The sequence below is a fragment of the Lissotriton helveticus genome, chromosome 9 (assembly GCF_964261635.1).
Source record: "Lissotriton helveticus chromosome 9, aLisHel1.1, whole genome shotgun sequence".
In the NCBI taxonomy this organism is placed as follows: Eukaryota; Metazoa; Chordata; class Amphibia; order Caudata; family Salamandridae; genus Lissotriton; species Lissotriton helveticus.
This window is the reverse complement of record NC_136070.1, coordinates 1,077,774,492-1,077,792,238: the sequence shown is the minus strand read 5'-3', so window position 1 is coordinate 1,077,792,238 and position 17,747 is coordinate 1,077,774,492. Positions and strand designations below refer to the sequence as shown.

The following is a 17,747-nucleotide window of genomic DNA, read 5'->3' as shown; positions in this document are numbered from 1 at the left end:
ATATCCTCCACAGGCACACCTCTAGCCAATGCTGAGGTTGAAGACTTAGCTCTAGTTGAATGAGCCCTTATACCCTCTGGTGGTTCCTTACCGGCCAAAGAGTAGCAGATCTTTATGCAGAGGACGATCCATCTCGATAAAGTCCTTTTATGGACCGCCCTTCCTTTCTTGCAGCCAGCAAATCCAACGAAGAGCTGGTCTTCCAAGCGAAAGTCCTTGGATCTGTCCAAGTAAAAGGACACCGCCCTCTTAGGGTCCAGACGGTGCAGTCTCTCCTCCTCCTTGGAAGGGTGAGGGGGAGGATAGAAGGTAGGTAGGGTAATGGACTGTCCTAGATGGAAGGGAGTTACCACCTTAGGCAGAAAAGCAGCCCTGGTCCTAAGAACCATTCTATCAACATGAATGGTCAGGAATGGGGGCTTGGAGCTAAGAGCTTGAAGCTCACTAACCCTCCTTGCCGAGGTTATTGCAACCAAGAAGACTGTCTTAAGGGTAAGAAGCCTCATGGGACATTTGTGGAGAGGCTCAAAGGGAGCCCCCATCAAAAAGGTCAATACAAGATTTAAATCCCACTGAGGCACAATGAAAGGTGAAGGAGGGAACATATTAGTAAGACCCTTCAAAAACCTTAAGACCACAGGAGACTTAAAAAGAGAGGGCTGGTCAGGCAAGCAGAGAAAAGCCGACAGCGCCGACAGGTAACCCTTTACCGTGGCAACCGCCAGACCCTGCCGCGCCAAAGAAAGAGCAAATTGTAGAACATTAGACAAATGGGCCCTCAAAGGACCAACAGACCTTTCCCCAGACCACGTGACAAATTTCGCCCATCTATAAGAATAGATGGACTTAGTGGAGTCACGCCTGGCTGACAAGATGACATCCACAACGTCAGGCGGGAGGGAAAAGGAATTCAGGTTGCCCCGCTCAATCTCCAGGCATGAAGGTGCAATGTCTGGAGGTGGGGGTGTAAAACCTGCCCCTCCATCAGAGAGAGGAGGTCTGCCCTGAGAGGGAGACGGAGCGGCGGGTGAGAGGAGAGGTGGAGTAGATCTGTATACCACACCCTTCTTGGCCAATCCGGAGCGACCAATATGACTTGGGCCCGGTCTTGGCGAATCTTCCTCAGAACCCGAGGAATCAAGGGTATGGGGGGAAACGCGTAAAGGAGTTGATCTTTCCAACTCAACTGAAACGCGTCCCCCAAGGCTCCTTGCATCGGATACTGGAGACTGCAGAACGACAGGCAGTGCGCATTCTCGCGAGTGGCAAACAGGTCCACCCGAGGAGTCCCCCACATCTGAAAGATGTCGTGAACCACCTCCGGGTGCAGCCTCCACTCGTGGTCGGCAGAGAACTGCCGACTGAGACTGTCTGCACGAACGTTCAGAACACCGGCCAGATGATTTGCCATCAGACAAATCTGATGGTCCTGAACCCAGGACCAGAGACGCAGAGCCTCTCTGCAGAGACACTGCGACCCTACTCCTCCCTGCTTGTTGATGTACCACATCGCAGTCGTGTTGTCCGTCAGGACTTGAACAGACTGACCGCGAAGGGAAGGGAGGAAGGCCTTGAGCGCCAAACGTATCGCCCGCAATTCTAGAAGGTTGATGTGAAGCAACCTTTCCTCTGGAGACCAAAGGCCTTTGACCTCCAGATCCCCCAGATGAGCACCCCACCCGAGAGTGGATGCATCCGTTATCACCGTGGCCACCGATGGGGGAAGTTGAAAAGGCTTTCCTTGGGACAGATTGCCTTCCACGCCCCACCAAGACAGATCCGCTGCAGCTTCTCTGGAGATCCTCACTGACTCCCTGAGGTCTCCGCTGTGCTGATACCACTGCCTGCGGAGACACCACTGGAGCGCCCTCATGTGCCAGCGTGCATGGTTGACCAACAGAATGCATGAAGCCATCAGACCGAGCAGGCGAAGGACCTTCAGGACTGGAACGACCGCTCCATTGTAAAACAAAGGAATCATCTCCCGTATGTCGCGAATCCTTTGAGGGGGAGGGAATGCACGACATACGGTTGTGTCCAGTACCGCACCTATGAACAGGTTGCGCTGGGAGGGCACCAGGTGAGACTTGGGTACATTTATTGAAAAACCCAACCTGTACAACAACTGGGTTGTCTCCCGCAAATGATGGAGCACTCTCTCTGACGACTCCGCTTTGATCAGCCAGTCGTCTAAATAAGGGAATACCGGAATCCCTGACCTTCTGAGATGTGCCGCCACCACTGCCATCACCTTGGTGAAGACTCGAGGCGCAGTAGTAAGTCCAAACGGAAGGACCGCAAACTGGTAGTGCTGCGATCCCACCGTAAAACGGAGATACCTCCTGTGCGACTTCAGGATTGGGATGTGAAAGTAAGCATCCTGCAAGTCGAGTGACACCATCCAGTCTTCTTCTTGCAGCGCTTGAAGAACCTGAGCAAGGGTGAGCATCTTGAATTTCTCCTGTTTCAGATAGAGATTCAAGATCCTGAGATCCAGGATTGGACGAAGCCTGCCATCCTTCTTCGGAATCAGGAAATACCGGGAGTAGCATCCCTGACCCCTTTCCTGCTCTGGGACCACCTCTATCGCACCCTTTCTTATCAGAGTTAAAACTTCCTCTTGCAGAAGAGACAGATGCTCCTCGGAGCAATACCCTTGGCAAGGAGGGAAATTGGGAGGGAATTCCCGAAAGGGAAGGGCATACCCATTTTCTACAAGATTGAGAACCCAAAGATCTGACGTAACCGATTCCCAATCCTGTAGAAAATGGGTAAGCCGGCCCCCAACCGGACCCACATGATCCTGAATGTCGGATCTAGGGCTGCTTCTCAGGGGCAGGAGGGTTGGAGGAAGTGGAGGAGGAAGAGACCTGACGTCCACGAGGACGCACTCTTTGCTTTCCCCTGTAGGACCTGTATAAGGAGTTTTGCTGCTGCTGTTGTTGCTGCTGCTGCTGCTGGCCTTGCCGGAAATTCCGAAAGGCAGGACGGCCAAAACCTCTGAATCTTCTGCCAGTTGAAGAACCTCTCATTTGGAGACCCAGGGATTTAGCAGTCGCCTTGCAATCTTTAAACCTCTCAAGGGCCGCATCAGCCTTCTTCCCAAAAAGGCCTGAACCATCGAAAGGAAGATCTAATAATGTCGCCTGAACATCAGTCGAAAAGTCAGAAGATTTCAACCAGGCAGACCTCCTAGTAGCGACAGCAGTGCCCATAATGCGCGCCACAGAGTCTACAGTATCCAAACCGCTCTGAATGACCTGGCGAGCCGCTGCCTGAGCGTCAGAGATGACTTCCTCAAAATCCTTCCTGCTGTCATCAGGAACTTTTGGAACCAGAACATGTAAAGAGTCCATCAGAGCGTGTAAATATCTCCCCATCAAGCAAGTGGCATTTGATGACTTCAATGCCATACTGGCAGAGGAGAAGGACTTCTTTGCCACCTGATCCTGCTTCTTTGCTTCCTTCTCAAAAGGAACCTGAGGGAAAGCACTAATGTTCTTTTTGGAGCATGCAGCCTGAATGACCAAACTCTCCGGTGAAGGGTGAGAGGTTAAAAAGGCAGGATCATCAGGGGCAACCCTGTATCTTCTGGCTACACTTTTAGAGACAGCTGGAGCAGACAAAGGTTTTTTCCACACCTCCAGAATGGGCTCTGTTAGAGCATCATTGAAAGGAAGAAGAGGTTCCACCACTGAACTCGGAGAATGGAGTACTTCAGTCAGAATATTAGATTTGAAATCTGCTGTAGGCAAAGTCAACTTAAGCAGACTGGCAGCCTTTCTCATAATCAAATGATAGGGTTGAATGTCCTTAGAAGGAGTACTAGAACCTGATGGTAACACCCACTCTGGAGAGAAATCCAGGCTTCCTGCTTCTGCCAAATCTTCAAAAGTATCTTCATCCAACTCACCCTCCTCGAGGTCAGATTGTGAGTCCAAAAACCTCCTTTCCTCCAGAAGGCGCTGAGCCTCTCTTCTGGATCTCATCTTGACCCGTTTTGCCCTCGGATCCACCATCGGCTCCGACGGATTCGGAATCGACGTCGGGATCGAATCCGCAGGTTCAGAGGGATGTGTTCTAGGTCGACCCGGAGCTGGCGAAGCCGGAACCGGCGTCGACGGCTTCGGTGGAGCCGGAAAATGCCACGGCGGCGTCGGAGCCGGCATGTAAGGCATAAACGGAGCCGGAGGGTAGGAGTGAGGGACTCCTAAGTTAAAAGCCAAAGGACCCATGGGACCCGAAGGTGCACCAGAGGGGTACCACGACCTCGAAAAGACTCCATACATCGCGTTGAGAAACGCAGAAGGGTCCTGGCCTGGGGCAGGAAATGGTGGATGAAAACCTTCAGGCCTGTCCCGAGGAGCGTTCGGATTCGGCTCACCTAAGGGCTCGGAACCCTCATCCTCATGAGGCTCCTCCTCATCTCGGACCGGGGACGGCGCCGGAGATGGATTCGGAGCCGGATTCGGAGTCGGAGACGGAGCCGGAGACGGCGCCCGTGACTCAGAAGGGGAAGCCTCACCTTCAGGTTCTGGATCCGAAACTTCAATGGTCACCACCTTCGAACGAACCTTCGGTGACCTCGACCTCGACCCCGACTCCTTACCAGAACGACGTCGGGACTCATGTCTCCTCTTCTTATGTTTCCTCTTCTTTGAAACATGGTCCGAAGCCGACTTCGAAGACGACCTTCCTCTAGATCTAGACCTGGACCTCGATCTCGACTTCGACCTCGCCCTTCGAGAACGAGACTTCGACGATTTTCCTTTTCCAGCTTTCATTTTAGCCACCAGGAGCTTCGCCTCTCTCTCCCTCAGGGCCTTCGGGTTCATTTTCTTACACGAAGAGCAGTCCTCCACATCATGGTCCGAGCTCAAGCACCAGATGCAGTCGCTGTGTGGGTCGGTAATGGACATCATTTTGCCGCATTCTCTGCAGGGCTTGAAGCCGGTCTTTTTTGAAGACATTGTCGAAGAGACAGGATACAGAGACGCAGAAAATGTTAATAATAAAGACAACAAAGTATCCGTTGGCTACAGAGATTCCCGATAACCGTTAGCGTCGACGACGCGGAAAAAAGGGAACTGATGTCATCACGCCGGCGTGGGCCTATTATAGGCGTCGGTGACGTCAGCGGAGTCGCGAGCGAGGTCGTGTCTCTATGACGTCAGGAGTCCACGTCGGCGCGAGGCTACGAAAAAAGAATTTCCGAATGTTGCTGACGCAAGGGGGTATTCACAAGGTGAGGAATCCACACGGCAGATGTATCTATCAGAAATGATAATTACTTATAGCAACTGCTCTCCAATATGAGAATTACCTGTAGATTTACAAATTGCGAAAATCTCTCACTCTTAAGAAGAGGATATCTGAACACTTTTGTCAGCATGTCGACCTCACTGTAGCAGTGATTTTGAATTGGTTCCCATAATAATGAAAATTGCAGGAATACCTTGTTCGCTGTCAGCGTTTTAGTGTCATCTTTAATCAGGAGATTTAACATATACAGTACAGTGCACTATCCTGAAACAAGTAAGATTAGAGGTTTGCTTATGGGTCTATTCAAAAAATCCATGTTGACAAACTTTCTTTAGAGGCAAGTTAAAAATCTTGGGGTTTCTTTAGGATTTGGCCGATGTGGGACATAACCCAAAATTGGCAGCTGTCCCATCCGCCACATTTATAGTGTGCATATGGCTACACACTTCTCTTAGAGAGAGCAGGATACCAACCAATTTTTGGTAGATGTTCAACCTTCACCAAAGTATAAATAACTCCTATTTAAAGTATATACATGACTATATGCTCTACGTAGTGTGGTCTGAACAACTGTCAATTTGTGGCAGATATTCCACATCAGCCAAATTCTAAATATCACCAGTTCTGTTTAAGGGTGGGTGGAGTTTGGTGAGTTGCACTATGCGAAACTACGTGGAGTTGCATTAAAACTCTGTGTGATTCCACAGAGTTCCGCTCCGCTAAATTCGGCTCTCAGTGCCTCTCACATGCCTTCACAGCTCCACAGTGACATTCTTCCAGCCGTCACACATCTGCTGCACTCACACACAGATGTACCTGAACATTCTTAGAGGTTCTCTTCAGTGTGACCACTCACCAGCAAGATCTCTGTGCCTCGGGCTGAGCGGCTTCTGATTAGGGGTGGCAAGCGGAGGCACTTCCAATATCAGAGAAAAGATCAAAAGAATCCGATGCCAGGGGCAGCTGTGGCCTGTTGTGGGACACACCCGGGAGAGCTGGTAAGGTTTATCTTTTTATTTATTTTTATCTAAAAGAGCACTGCTGGCACAGACTTCAGTAAAAACAAGCATTTGCAATGCAATAGGTCTCGCTTTAGGAAAGTGTGAGCTATTGGTATTGTAAATTAAATTTTTTTTAATATGTGTTGGCTTTGAAAATATATAAATTAATAGCATTGTTATTCACAAAGCCAATAACTTACACTTTACTAATGCGAGTCCTATTGGCTATGGCAATGCTTGTTGGTAGCAAGCAAGGACAGTGCTGTTGTGGTGCTGAGTGATACTGTTGTGGTGCTGAGTGATGATGTGGTTGGGCTGAGTGATGTGGTGGTGTATTAGAGTGATGTGGTGGTGTATTAGAGTGATGTGGTGGTGTCCCAGAGTGATGTGGTGGTGTCCCAGAGTGATGTGGTGGTGTCCCAGAGTGATGTGGTGGTGTCCCAGAGTGATGTGGTGGTGGCCCAGAGTGATGTGGTGGTGGCCCAGAGTGATGTGGTGGTGGCCCAGAGTGATGTGGTGGTGTCCCAGAGTGATGTGGTGGTGTCCCAGAGTGATGTGGTGGTGGTGTCCCAGAGTGATGTGGTGGTGGTGTCCCAGAGTGATGTGGTGGTGGTGTCCCAGAGTGATGTGGTGGTGTCCCAGAGTGATGTGGAGGTGTCCCAGAGTGATGTGGTGGTGTCCCAGAGTGATGTGGTGATGCTCCTGAGTGATGTGGTGCTGTCCCAGAGTGCTGTGGTGGTGTCCCAGAGTGATGTGGTGGTGTCCCAGAGTGATGTGGTGGTGTTCCATGAGTGATGTGCTGGTGTCCCTGAGTGGTGTGCTGGTGTCCCTGAGTGAGGTGCTGGTGTCCCTGAGTGATGTGCTGGTGTCCTTGAGTGATGTGCTGGTGTCCCTGAGTGATGCCCCTAAGTGATGTGGTGGTGTCCTAGAGTGATGTGGTGGTGTCCAAGAGTGATGTGGTGGTGTCCCTGAGTGATGTGGTGGGCGTTGTGTGGCGTGCAGCAGTGTGAGGCGTGCAGCAGTGTGAGACGTGCAGCAGTGTGTGGTGTGCGGCAGTGTGTGGCGTGCGGCAGTGTGAGACGTGCGGTAGTGGGTGGCGTGCAACAGTGGGTGGCGTGCAACAATGGGTGGCGTGCAGCAGTGGGTGGCGTGCAGCAGTGGGTGGCGTGCATCAGTGGGTGGCGTGCAGCAGTGGGTGGCGTGCAGCAGTGCGAGGCGTGCAGCAGTGCGAGGCGTGCAGCAGTGCAAGGCGTGCAGCAGTGCGAGGCATACAGCATTGCAAGGCATGCAGCAGTGCGAGGCGTGCGGCAGTGTGAGACGTGCGGCAGTGTGAGTAATGCAGTAGTGTGCAGCAGTGTGAGGCGTGCAGCAGTGTGAGGCATGCAGCAGTGTGAGGCGTGCAGCAGTGTGTGGCGTGCAGCAGTGTGTGGCATGCAGCAGTGTGTGGCATGCAGCAGTGTGTGGCGTGCAGCAGTGTGTGGCGTGCAGCAGTGTGTGGCGTGCAGCAGTGTGAGGCGTGCAGCAGTGTGTGGCATGCGTATGGGTCGGGAAATCTTTTAAATTTTTTGTAGTTGTTATGAGCTGTGTGTGCGTTAGGAGGGAGCAGCGGAGGAGGGACAAGAGGCTGTGGAACAGGGGCTGAATTTGTGATGAGCTGCAGGCAAGGGGATCTGTGAGGTGTGGCAAAGTGATGTGAGCTGTGTGTAAGGGGGAAGGTGAGGTGTGGCGAAGTGGTGTGAGCTGTGTACGTGATAGGGGGAGCAGCGGAGGAGGGACGAGAGGCTGTGGGGCAGAGGCAGATTGTGTGTTGAGATGCAGGGAAGGGGGTCTGTGAGGTGTGGCGAAGTGGTGTGAGCTGTGTGTGCATTAGGGGGTGCACCGGAGGAGAGAATAGAGGCTGTGGAGCAGGACTGATGAATGTATTCCATTCTACAAAGATGACTAAAAACACAAGACCTATGAGGATTTAGATGTCCTCCCCAAGAATCAAAGTATGATCTCTTTTATTGGTTTTAATTTGAAACATCTCTGCTTTGGTACCATTTTCTTTCTTTGTCCATCAAATTGTCCTCAATCTTCCCCTCCTCCCCTTAACTGTTCTGAACAGCACTAGACAGGCACCTTCTCTGGTTCATCGATCCCTTTTTGTAGCACAAACTGAAGAACTCCTGGTCACCTCAGACTTTTTGTCACCCATTTCACTGGTACTCCTTTAGGTGAAGCTGGAGACCAGAAAGCCTTAGTTTGCTGGTAGTAGGCATGAGACTGGTAAAAGTGCATGGGATTACTTGCCCAGATCTTCCTTCCAAGCCTCTGTGTTGGTGTTTCTTTTGAGCTTGTACACTATGATACCATGTACGGAGCAACTGAACCACAGGAACAGGGCATCCACTTTGTGACTCCTTTCAATAACTCACTCTTCTGCCTGAGACTTTTAGTTCAAACCGTGCAACATAATCCAGCATGCGCTTAAAGACCCTCAGCAGTGGTAAACCTCAGCTTTTCCACTTAGAGAGGAGTCATAGTATCCTACCAACCAGTATGTAAGGGGATCCACAACATTAAGGTGCTGAGACATTAAAACTTCAGCACCCACTTATTGCTTTAAATGTGAAAATAAGATTATACAAAGGAATATTGACTGAATGCTTCAATTACGAAACACACCCAGGGTCTGCAACTCGTTGCTGCACTGTGATTGGCAGCTGTGTGACCAGTGGGCAAGATGGTATTACTGCCCCTCCTCCAGAATGGGCACAGCCAGGTCTCAAGAACGAACAAACACACTAACACTCACACTCACACTCTAGATTTCTTATCAGATCAGGCGGAAAATGTGATAACCCTGATTTCAATTTGTGCACACACCATGTTAAAATGAATGGTTTAGATGTATTAGTTATAGTATTTGGTTGCAAACACTTTGTGACAAGATTTTCTTCACACCTGTCTTGAGCGGAAATTCCAAGTGTTCACTTTTTGGGTGCTCACATGTTAGAAAGTTTTACATATTTCTCACGGACTCATTCTTCACCACACGGCCACTAAACACAAACTGCAGTGCCATTCCGCAATCTTGTTATTTCTTCGCCCATTCCTCCCTAAAGCCACCTCATCCACTACTCTACTACCACTTTAGAAAGTAATTATGAGAAGGTTAGAAACAGAAGCAAGTGATAGAAGAAGCATTGCGTGGCAGAGGCGACCAGTGGCTGTAGTTTAACATCCCACCACACACCCCAAAACATAGCACTGGCAGATGATGCAGCCCACCCGGCATCCTGCGCTTTCTGGTTATAGTGGCCACTCTCATACACAGAGCAGTTCCCACCGCCATGAGACACACAAACAATACCATATATCATGACACGGTGGGGAAAAAAACAAAATTTGGGGGCACTCAGTAAGGACTTTTAGAGCTCATAGTGGCTTTAGCACTTTTGTAGGCCCCTTCGTTCACGGCCCAGGTGAGACAGTTAACTTTAGAAGACAGGTCAAATTCTAGTGGCTGAACATATCCAGGGACATGTCGATGTCCTTCATGGCTGCGACTCAGCATCGCTCTGTTCCCTTACCTCGCCGATGCCAAGACTAGAACCGTGGTCAGCAGTTCCAAAGTCGGCAGCTGTGGCTGTAATGGCACATCCTCGCCACTTTTCACAACCTATGCACTTGTTGTAATGTACTTTTAGGGGAGTGGGAGCGCACCAGACACACCCCAACGTAATTACCTCTTGCATGATGGTTCATGTAGTTCATTATTTCTTGCTCAATTCATTTCAAAGTGTTCATAGCCAGTGCTGTATTGCACAAGTTACTACTTGTGTAACGATATATCTGTAAGAGAAATTAGTTAGTATTAGATTCCTTACCTTAGAATATCCCCAGGCGTCAGACTGGATCCGGAAATTTTTGCGTAGCAGTACCCTTGCGCGTCGGTAGGCGTCGTCTGCGGCTCCGCGTCCGTCGTCGGCGTCGTGATGACGTCGTTGGAGTACTTAGACGCCGCCTCCGCGTGCTGACGTCAGTTCTTAGACACAGCTTTTCCGCGCCAGAAACGCAGAGCCATGTTAAAAACCAACACTGGTGCCATTGAAACTAGGGCCCTGAAAGGGGACAACCTAACCCTAGATATTGGTTCGCAGAACGGGGAGGATGGGTGGGTCGGTAAGGAATCTAATACTAACTAATGTCTCTTACAGATATATCGTTACACAAGTAGTAACTTGTGCATCTGAAAGAGACACGTTAGTATTAGATTCCTTACCTTAGAATAGATACCCCAGCAATACCAACCCCGGTGGTGGGTCTGCGAACAAATAATCACACCAAAAAGTCCTGGAGGACGGAACGGCCAAAGAAGCCATCCCTCCGGACTTGGCTGTCCAGGCAGTAGTGTCTTGCAAACGTGTGCAGCGATGCCCACGTAGCTGCCTGACAGATGTCTTGTAAGGGCACACCCCTGCCCAGGGCAGTGGTAGTCGCCGTCGCTAGTGTAGAATGAGCCCGCAGTCCAACCGGGGGCTCCTTCCTAGCCAAGGAGTAGCATGCCTGGATACACAGGATGATCCACCGGGAGATGGTCCTCTTGTGCACCGCTTTCCCCTTCTTAGCGCCCACGTAACCAACAAAGAGTTGGTCATCCACCCGGAACTGGCGTGTGCGATCCAAGTAGAATGAGAACGCACGTTTTGGGTCCAGACGGTGTAGCCGCTCTTCCTCTTTAGAGGGATGCGGTGGCGGGAAGAAGGTTGGCAAGGTGATAGACTGCCCGATGTGGAAGGCCGTGACAACCTTGGGCAGGAAAGAAGGTTTGGTACGCAGCACCACTTTGTCCGGATGGACAGAAAGGAAAGGTGGAGTACAAGAAAGGTCCTGGAGCTCACTCACTCTCCTGGCAGAGGTGATGGCAACCAGGAAAGCAGTCTTCAAGGTCAGAAGGCGAAGAGGACAGTTGTGAAGTGGCTCAAAGGGAGCGCACATCAGAAAGGTAAGAACCAGGTTCAAGTCCCACTGAGGCATCACAAACGGAACAGGAGGAAACGTGTGTGTGATGCCCTTAAGAAATCTATTTACAATAGGGGACTTGAACAAAGAAGGTTGATCAGGCAGCCTGAGAAAGGCTGAAAGGGTAGAAAGGTAGCTCTTGATAGTGCCCAGAGCAGAGCCCTGCTGGGCAAGAGAAAGAAGGAAGAGAAGAACCTCAGAAAGAGGGGCATTGAGGGGATCCACAGCCTTTGCTGTGCACCATGCCACAAATCTGTTCCACCTGCAGGCGTATACCGACTTTGTGGAGGGACGCCTGGCTGCCAGAATGATGTTACAAACTTCAGGAGGCAAGTCAAATGGCCTCAACTGTCGCCGCTCAATCTCCAAGCATGCAGGTGGAGACTGGACAGGTTCGGGTGGAGGACCGTCCCTGCTGCTGCGACAGAAGGTCCTCCTGAAGAGGCAGACGAACCGGGGGATCGACTGACATACTGAGTAGCTCTGGATACCAGTACCTTCTCGCCCAGTCCGGAGCCACAAGGATGACTTGGGCCCGGTCGCGCTTGATCTTCTTCAGCACTCTGGGCAGAAGTGGTATAGGTGGAAAGGCGTACAACAGACCGCAACTCCACTCGCGACGAAAAGTGTCTCTGAGCGAGTGCCGCCTTGGAAATTCCAACGCGCAGAATAGATGACATTGCGCGTTCTCTTCGGTGGCGAATAGATCTAACCAAGGCTCTCCCCATCGCTGAAAGAGGCCTTGCGCCACGTCCGAGTTCAGACGCCATTCGTGATCCATCATGCACCGACGGCTGAGCTCGTCCGCCCTGGCGTTCAGAGAACCCGCCAGGTGTTGAGCCACCAGGGTCACACCCTGGCGTTCCAGCCATTGCCAAAGGCGAAGAGCCTCTTGACAAAGGATCCACGACCCCACCCCGCCTTGTTTGTTGCAGTACCACATGGCGGTGGTGTTGTCCGTGAACACCTGCACTACACTCCCCCGGACAGAGGGGAGGAATGCCTTCAGTGCTAGACGAATCGCCCTGAGCTCCAACAGGTGGATGTGGAGCCGGGTCTCCGCCGGAGACCAGAGGCCTCTGATCTCCGCCTCTCCCATGTGGCCTCTTCAGCCCTGGAGGGACGCGTCCGTCACAACTACGTGCTCCGGTTGGGGAAGGGAGAGGGATCTGCCGCTGACCCAATCGCGGTCCGTGAGCCACCACTGCAGCTGTCTCGCAGTGCCCTCCGAGATCAGGACGTGGTCGGATAGGTTGCCCTGATGCTGGGCCCACTGAAACTTCAGGTCCCACTGCAGAGCCCGCATCCGCCACCTGGTGTGATGCACCAGTAGGATGCAGGAGGCCATCAGCCCCAGAAGCCGCAGCGTCAACCTGACCGAAACCCGGGATAACGGCTGAAAGATGGGAATCAGAGCCTGAATATCCCGTACCCGCTGTTCGGGCGGATAAACCCGAAACCGCGCCAAGTCCAGAACCGCTCAGATGAAGAGGAGCTTCTGAGAGGGGCACAGGTGTGACTTCGGCACATTGATGGAGAACCCCAGCTGGTGCAGGAGGTCCGCCGTCGTCTGGAGGTGGCTGACGACTGTCTGGGGCGAGCCCGCCTTCAACAGCCAGTCGTCGAGGTAGGGGAAGACTGAAACCCCTAACCTGCGCAGATGAGCTGCGACCACCGCCATCACCTTTGTGAACACCCGTGGGGCGCTGGTAAGGCCGAAGGGGAGCACGGTAAATTGAAAGTGCTCGTGGCCCACCATGAACCGCAGGTAGCGCCGGTGGGCAGGCAGGACAGGGATATGAAAGTAAGCGTCCTGCAAGTCCAACGCTACCATCCAGTCTCCTGGGTCCAGGGCAGCCGGAACCTGAGCCAGAGTCAGCATTTTGAACTTCTCCTTCCGGAGGAAGCCGTTGACGTTCCTTAGGTCCAAGATAGGGCGTAGGCCCCCTTTGCCCTTCTTGGGTACCAGAAAGTAGTGGGAGTAGCAACCACACCCTACTTCTGGCCCACGAACGCGCTCGATGGCCCCCTTGGCCAAGAGGGCCGTAACTTGCTCCTGCAGAAGTCGCAAATGATCCCCCGATACACGGTGGTTCTGCGGTGGCATGGCTGGAGGAGTCCCCTCGAAGGAGAGGGAGTAGCCACTTCGGACGATTTGCAGCACCCACCTGTCCGATGTGACAGTGCGCCAGTGGAGGTGGTGATGGCGAACCCTGCCCCCCACTGGCGTCACATGGGCCTGAAAGCACGGACTAGGAGGGTTTCGAGGCGGATGCTGCGGGGGAAGGTGTGGACTGACTTCGCCGCTGCCCCCGACCGCCCGGACGGCGGTTCCCACGGCCGCCACCGCGTTGGGGATTGCCCTGCGGTGCGTGGCTGGCGGCGCATGTGGGCGCACCTCTTCCGTGGCCACGAAAGGAGTGAAAGGCAGCCGATTGCTGGCGCTGGCCCGAGAGGCCCAAGGACTTGGCCGTAGCCCTGGAGTCCTTAAAGCGCTCAAGCGCATGGTCTGCCTTGTCCCCAAAGAGGCGACGGCCATCGAACGGCATGTCCATGAGCGTGCTCTGGACATCTGCCGAGAAGTTGGCGGACCTCAGCCAGGCGTGGCGTCTGACCGCCACCGTCATTGCCATCGCTCTACCCAGCGAGTCAGTGGTATCCAGCCCACACCGGATGGAATACTTGGCTGCATCCCGGCCCTCCACAAGGGCTTGGCCGAGTTTGGCCCGTACCTCCAACGGACACTCTGGCAGCACTTCCGTGACCTTATCCCACACAGAGTGGGTGTAACGTCCCAAGAGGCAGGCGGTGTTGGAAGACCGCAGGCCTAGACTAAGGGATGAGAAGATCTTCTTCCCATACTGGTCATACCTCTTGGATTCCCGATCAGGCGGGGCCGACGGGAATGCGGTCTGGGAATTGGAGGCCTGGATGACCAGGCTCTCGGGGGTAGGGTGGGAGGACAGGAAACATGGGTCGCCCGGGGCTGGGCAGTGGCGCCTGGCCACGTTCCTATCTACGGGCGAACCCGTAGCGGGCTTGGACCAAGTGCCCAGAAGAACGTCGGTCAAGGCCTCATTAAAGGGCAGCAGAGGCTCGGCAGAGCTTTACTGCGGTTTAAGGACCTCAGTGAGGAGGTTAGTCCTCACGGCCGCGACGGGGAGCCCAAGGCCCAAGGCCTTGGCAGCCCTCATCAGCACCACACTATATGTTGCCCCCTCCTCCGAAGCCACGGTAGGAGGGGAGTCAAACCCAGTGTCTGGAGAGGTGTCCAGGCCACTGGCCTCCCCAAGGTCTCCTGTCCAGTCCTCATGAGACTGACACTCCCTGGTCAGAGGGTCCTCAGACCCCTCCCAGTCCTCTTCCTCACCCATCTCCTGAAATTCAGGGTCCTCAACCAATGGGGCCTGTTCATAAAAGTGAAATTCACCTAACGGCGTCTGGAGCGACGCCCAGCGGGGCCGTCCCGACGGCCGAACAGGAACGGAGGTAGGACCGGGGCCGGCGCCGTCCGAGGACGGCGCCGGAGGCGACACCTGAGGGTCCGACGCCGGGGAGGTCGTCAGATCCACCGGCGACGAATCAGATCCCGAAGGAGGACCAGCGGCGTCCTGCGGCGCTGGGCCCGAAGGCGCCGGCGGCGTCGGAACAACTGGGCCCCTCGGCGCCGGGCCCGAAGGCACCGGCAGCATCGGGATAACGGGGACCTGCGGCGCCGGGCCCGAAGGCGTCGGCGGCGTCGGGGCCGAAGCACCCGACGGCGTCGGGGCCGGAGCCGCTGACCCGCTATGGCTCCCAGACGGGTCCGCTGGGCCCGGAGGCGCCGCGGAGCCCGTCGGAGGAGAGAGGTTCCTCATGGCCATGAGGAAGCGATCGATCTCCTCCGGCGACGCGTTCAGCCCAGGGACCGGAGGGTGTGGAGCTGGACGCGGCGTCCGCGACTCCAACGGAGCCGCGTGGGTGGTGTCACCCGAACCCCCGGCCGCATCGTGCGAGCGTCGGAGGGAGTCCGAGGAGCGATGACGCCGCTTGGACTTCTTGTGCCTCTTACCTGACGGCGACTTCGACCCGGAGGAGTGCGGCCTACTCTCGGAGCTGTGGTGGCTCCGAGCCCGCGACCTGTCCCTCGACCTCCCATGGGATCGGGACCTCTCACGGCACGGGACCGACTGCCGGAGTTCGAGGCGCCTACAGGACCGCTCCCACCTGGCTTTCGAAGAGAGGGCCCGGCAGTCAGAGCAGGCCTTGTCGTCGTGGTCGACGCCCAAACACGACAAACACACACGGTGAGGATCCGTGACCGACATCAGCCGGTCGCAATCGTCACAATGCTTGAAGCCGGGCATCCCTAGCGGCACCGTTTCGGAGTCGAGAGACTTCGAAATAGCAATCAAAAAGGATCAAAAAGTTAGTCAAAAATTGACTAGGGTTACTGCTTTTTCCAGATCTGCGCTAGCTGGCGCGGAAAAAAGAAGAACTGACGTCAGCACGCAGAGGCGGCGTCTAAGTACTCCGCCGACGTCATCACGGCACCCACGACGCCGACGACGGACGCGGAGCCGCAGACGACGCCTACCGACGCGCAAGGGTACTGCTACGCAAAAATTTCAGGATCCAGTCTGACGCCTGGGGATATTCTAAGGTAAGGAATCTAATACTAACGTGTCTCTTTCAGATATTAGTTTCAATTCGTATCCCTAGACACGTGTTTCATGATTCCTCAATCGTCAGTAGGGAAAAAAAAGCAAAGTTCATAGGTTGCAGGGCATGCTGCCTCATCTCTCAGGACCAGTTCCACTCACAGCATGAAGGCGCAGGCTCCCGAGCACATCAGCTCTACTTTGTGTACCGGCACATAGTTTGTGCACTCTGGCCGCATGTGGGAAACCTTCCTTTCAGAAGCGGCTTGCATTAGGGTAAAAAAAACAACACGAGGCAGGAAACAATTAAAATAAAATAAGCGGCCACCATGCTAAAATGTTAAGTGCGGCGCCCATGATTAATTAAATTATGTATATGGCGGCCGGTGGAGCAGGCGCTATTGTGATAACAAAACAAGCAACAATGGGGCAAATGAGTGGAAAGACGCATCGGTCAGCTAGGTGTTGGGTAGAGGCGGGCGACAAAGAGAAACAAGCACCCTGAGGCACAGAGAAAGACAGACAGACATGGCACACTGACAGAGAGAAGACAGAGACGGGACGCTGATGTAGAGAGGAAGAGAAAGGCAAGTGGAGACAGATCGCTGAAACAATAAAAAGGAGGGAAGAGAGGGATGTGCAAATATGGAGAAGAGATGTAGACAGACAGACTTACTGACGGATAGATAGGAGAAGCTAGAGGTGGAAAAGAGCAGCACAGCGAGAGACAGATAGAAAAAGCACTGGCAAAGTTAATAACGTGGCACTCTCCTTATAAAGCGATAAAAAAGGGGATGATGGACGGAGCGTTTGTACAAATCAAACACTCACCCCCAGTCAACTGATCTGGGTTTAATCCATCACCATTCTTTAGTTCACTCAGCCACCCCAGTTCAGACATGGCTATGTGCAAATCAGTCTGACCCTGTGCCTCCTGGGAACAGTCCAGCCCGAACTGCCAAGCAATGTCTTCCCTGGACCGGAAACAAGCATCCTGGGACCGGTTTCGGATTCATAATCTTCATCAGCCAGGCTATCTTGAATCCAGTGGCCAAGTGAACAAGGGACTCACGTCTGAGCATACCCTGCCACACTTAGGGCCAACAAAGCGAAACAAAAGGGGATGATGGACGGAGCGTTTGTACAAATCAAACACTCACCCCCAGTCAACTGATCTGGGTTTAATCCATCACCATTCTTTAGTTCACTCAGCCACCCCAGTTCAGACATGGCTATATGCAAATCAGTCTGACCCTGTGCCTCCTGGGAACAGTCCAGCCCGAACTGCCAAGCCATGTCTTCCCTGGACCGGAAACAAGCATCCTGGGACCAGTTTCGGATTCATAATCCTCATCAGCCAGGCTATCTTGAATCCAGTGGCCAAGTGAACAAGGGACTCACGTCTGAGCATACCCTGCCACACTTAGGGCGAACAAAGCGAAACAAAAGGGGATGATGGACGGAGCGTTTGTACAAATCAAACACTCACCCCCAGTCAACTGATCTGGGTTTAATCCATCACCATTCTTTAGTTCACTCAGCCACCCCAGTTCAGACATGGGTATATGCAAATCAGTCTGACCCTGTGCCTCCTGGGAACAGTCCAGCCCGAACTGCCAAGCCATGTCTTCCCTGGACCGGAAACAAGCATCCTGGGACCGGTTTCGGATTCATAATCCTCATCAGCCAGGCTATCTTGAATCCAGTGGCCAAGTGAAAAAGGGACTCACGTCTGAGCATACCCTGCCACACTTAGGGCGAACAAAGCGATACAAAAGGGGATGATGGACGGAGCGTTTGTACAAATCAAACACTCACCCCCAGTCAACTGATCTGG

The 17,747-nt window shown here is 53.3% G+C and overlaps 1 protein-coding gene across 2 annotated transcripts in view; it reads right to left on the bottom strand.

Annotated features, from left to right (window-relative positions):
• The window catches only part of DNAH1 (dynein axonemal heavy chain 1), a 1,443,760-nt gene that overhangs the window by 588,913 nt on the left and 837,100 nt on the right, over window positions 1-17,747 (bottom strand). The gene's annotated exons all lie outside the window — the stretch shown is intronic.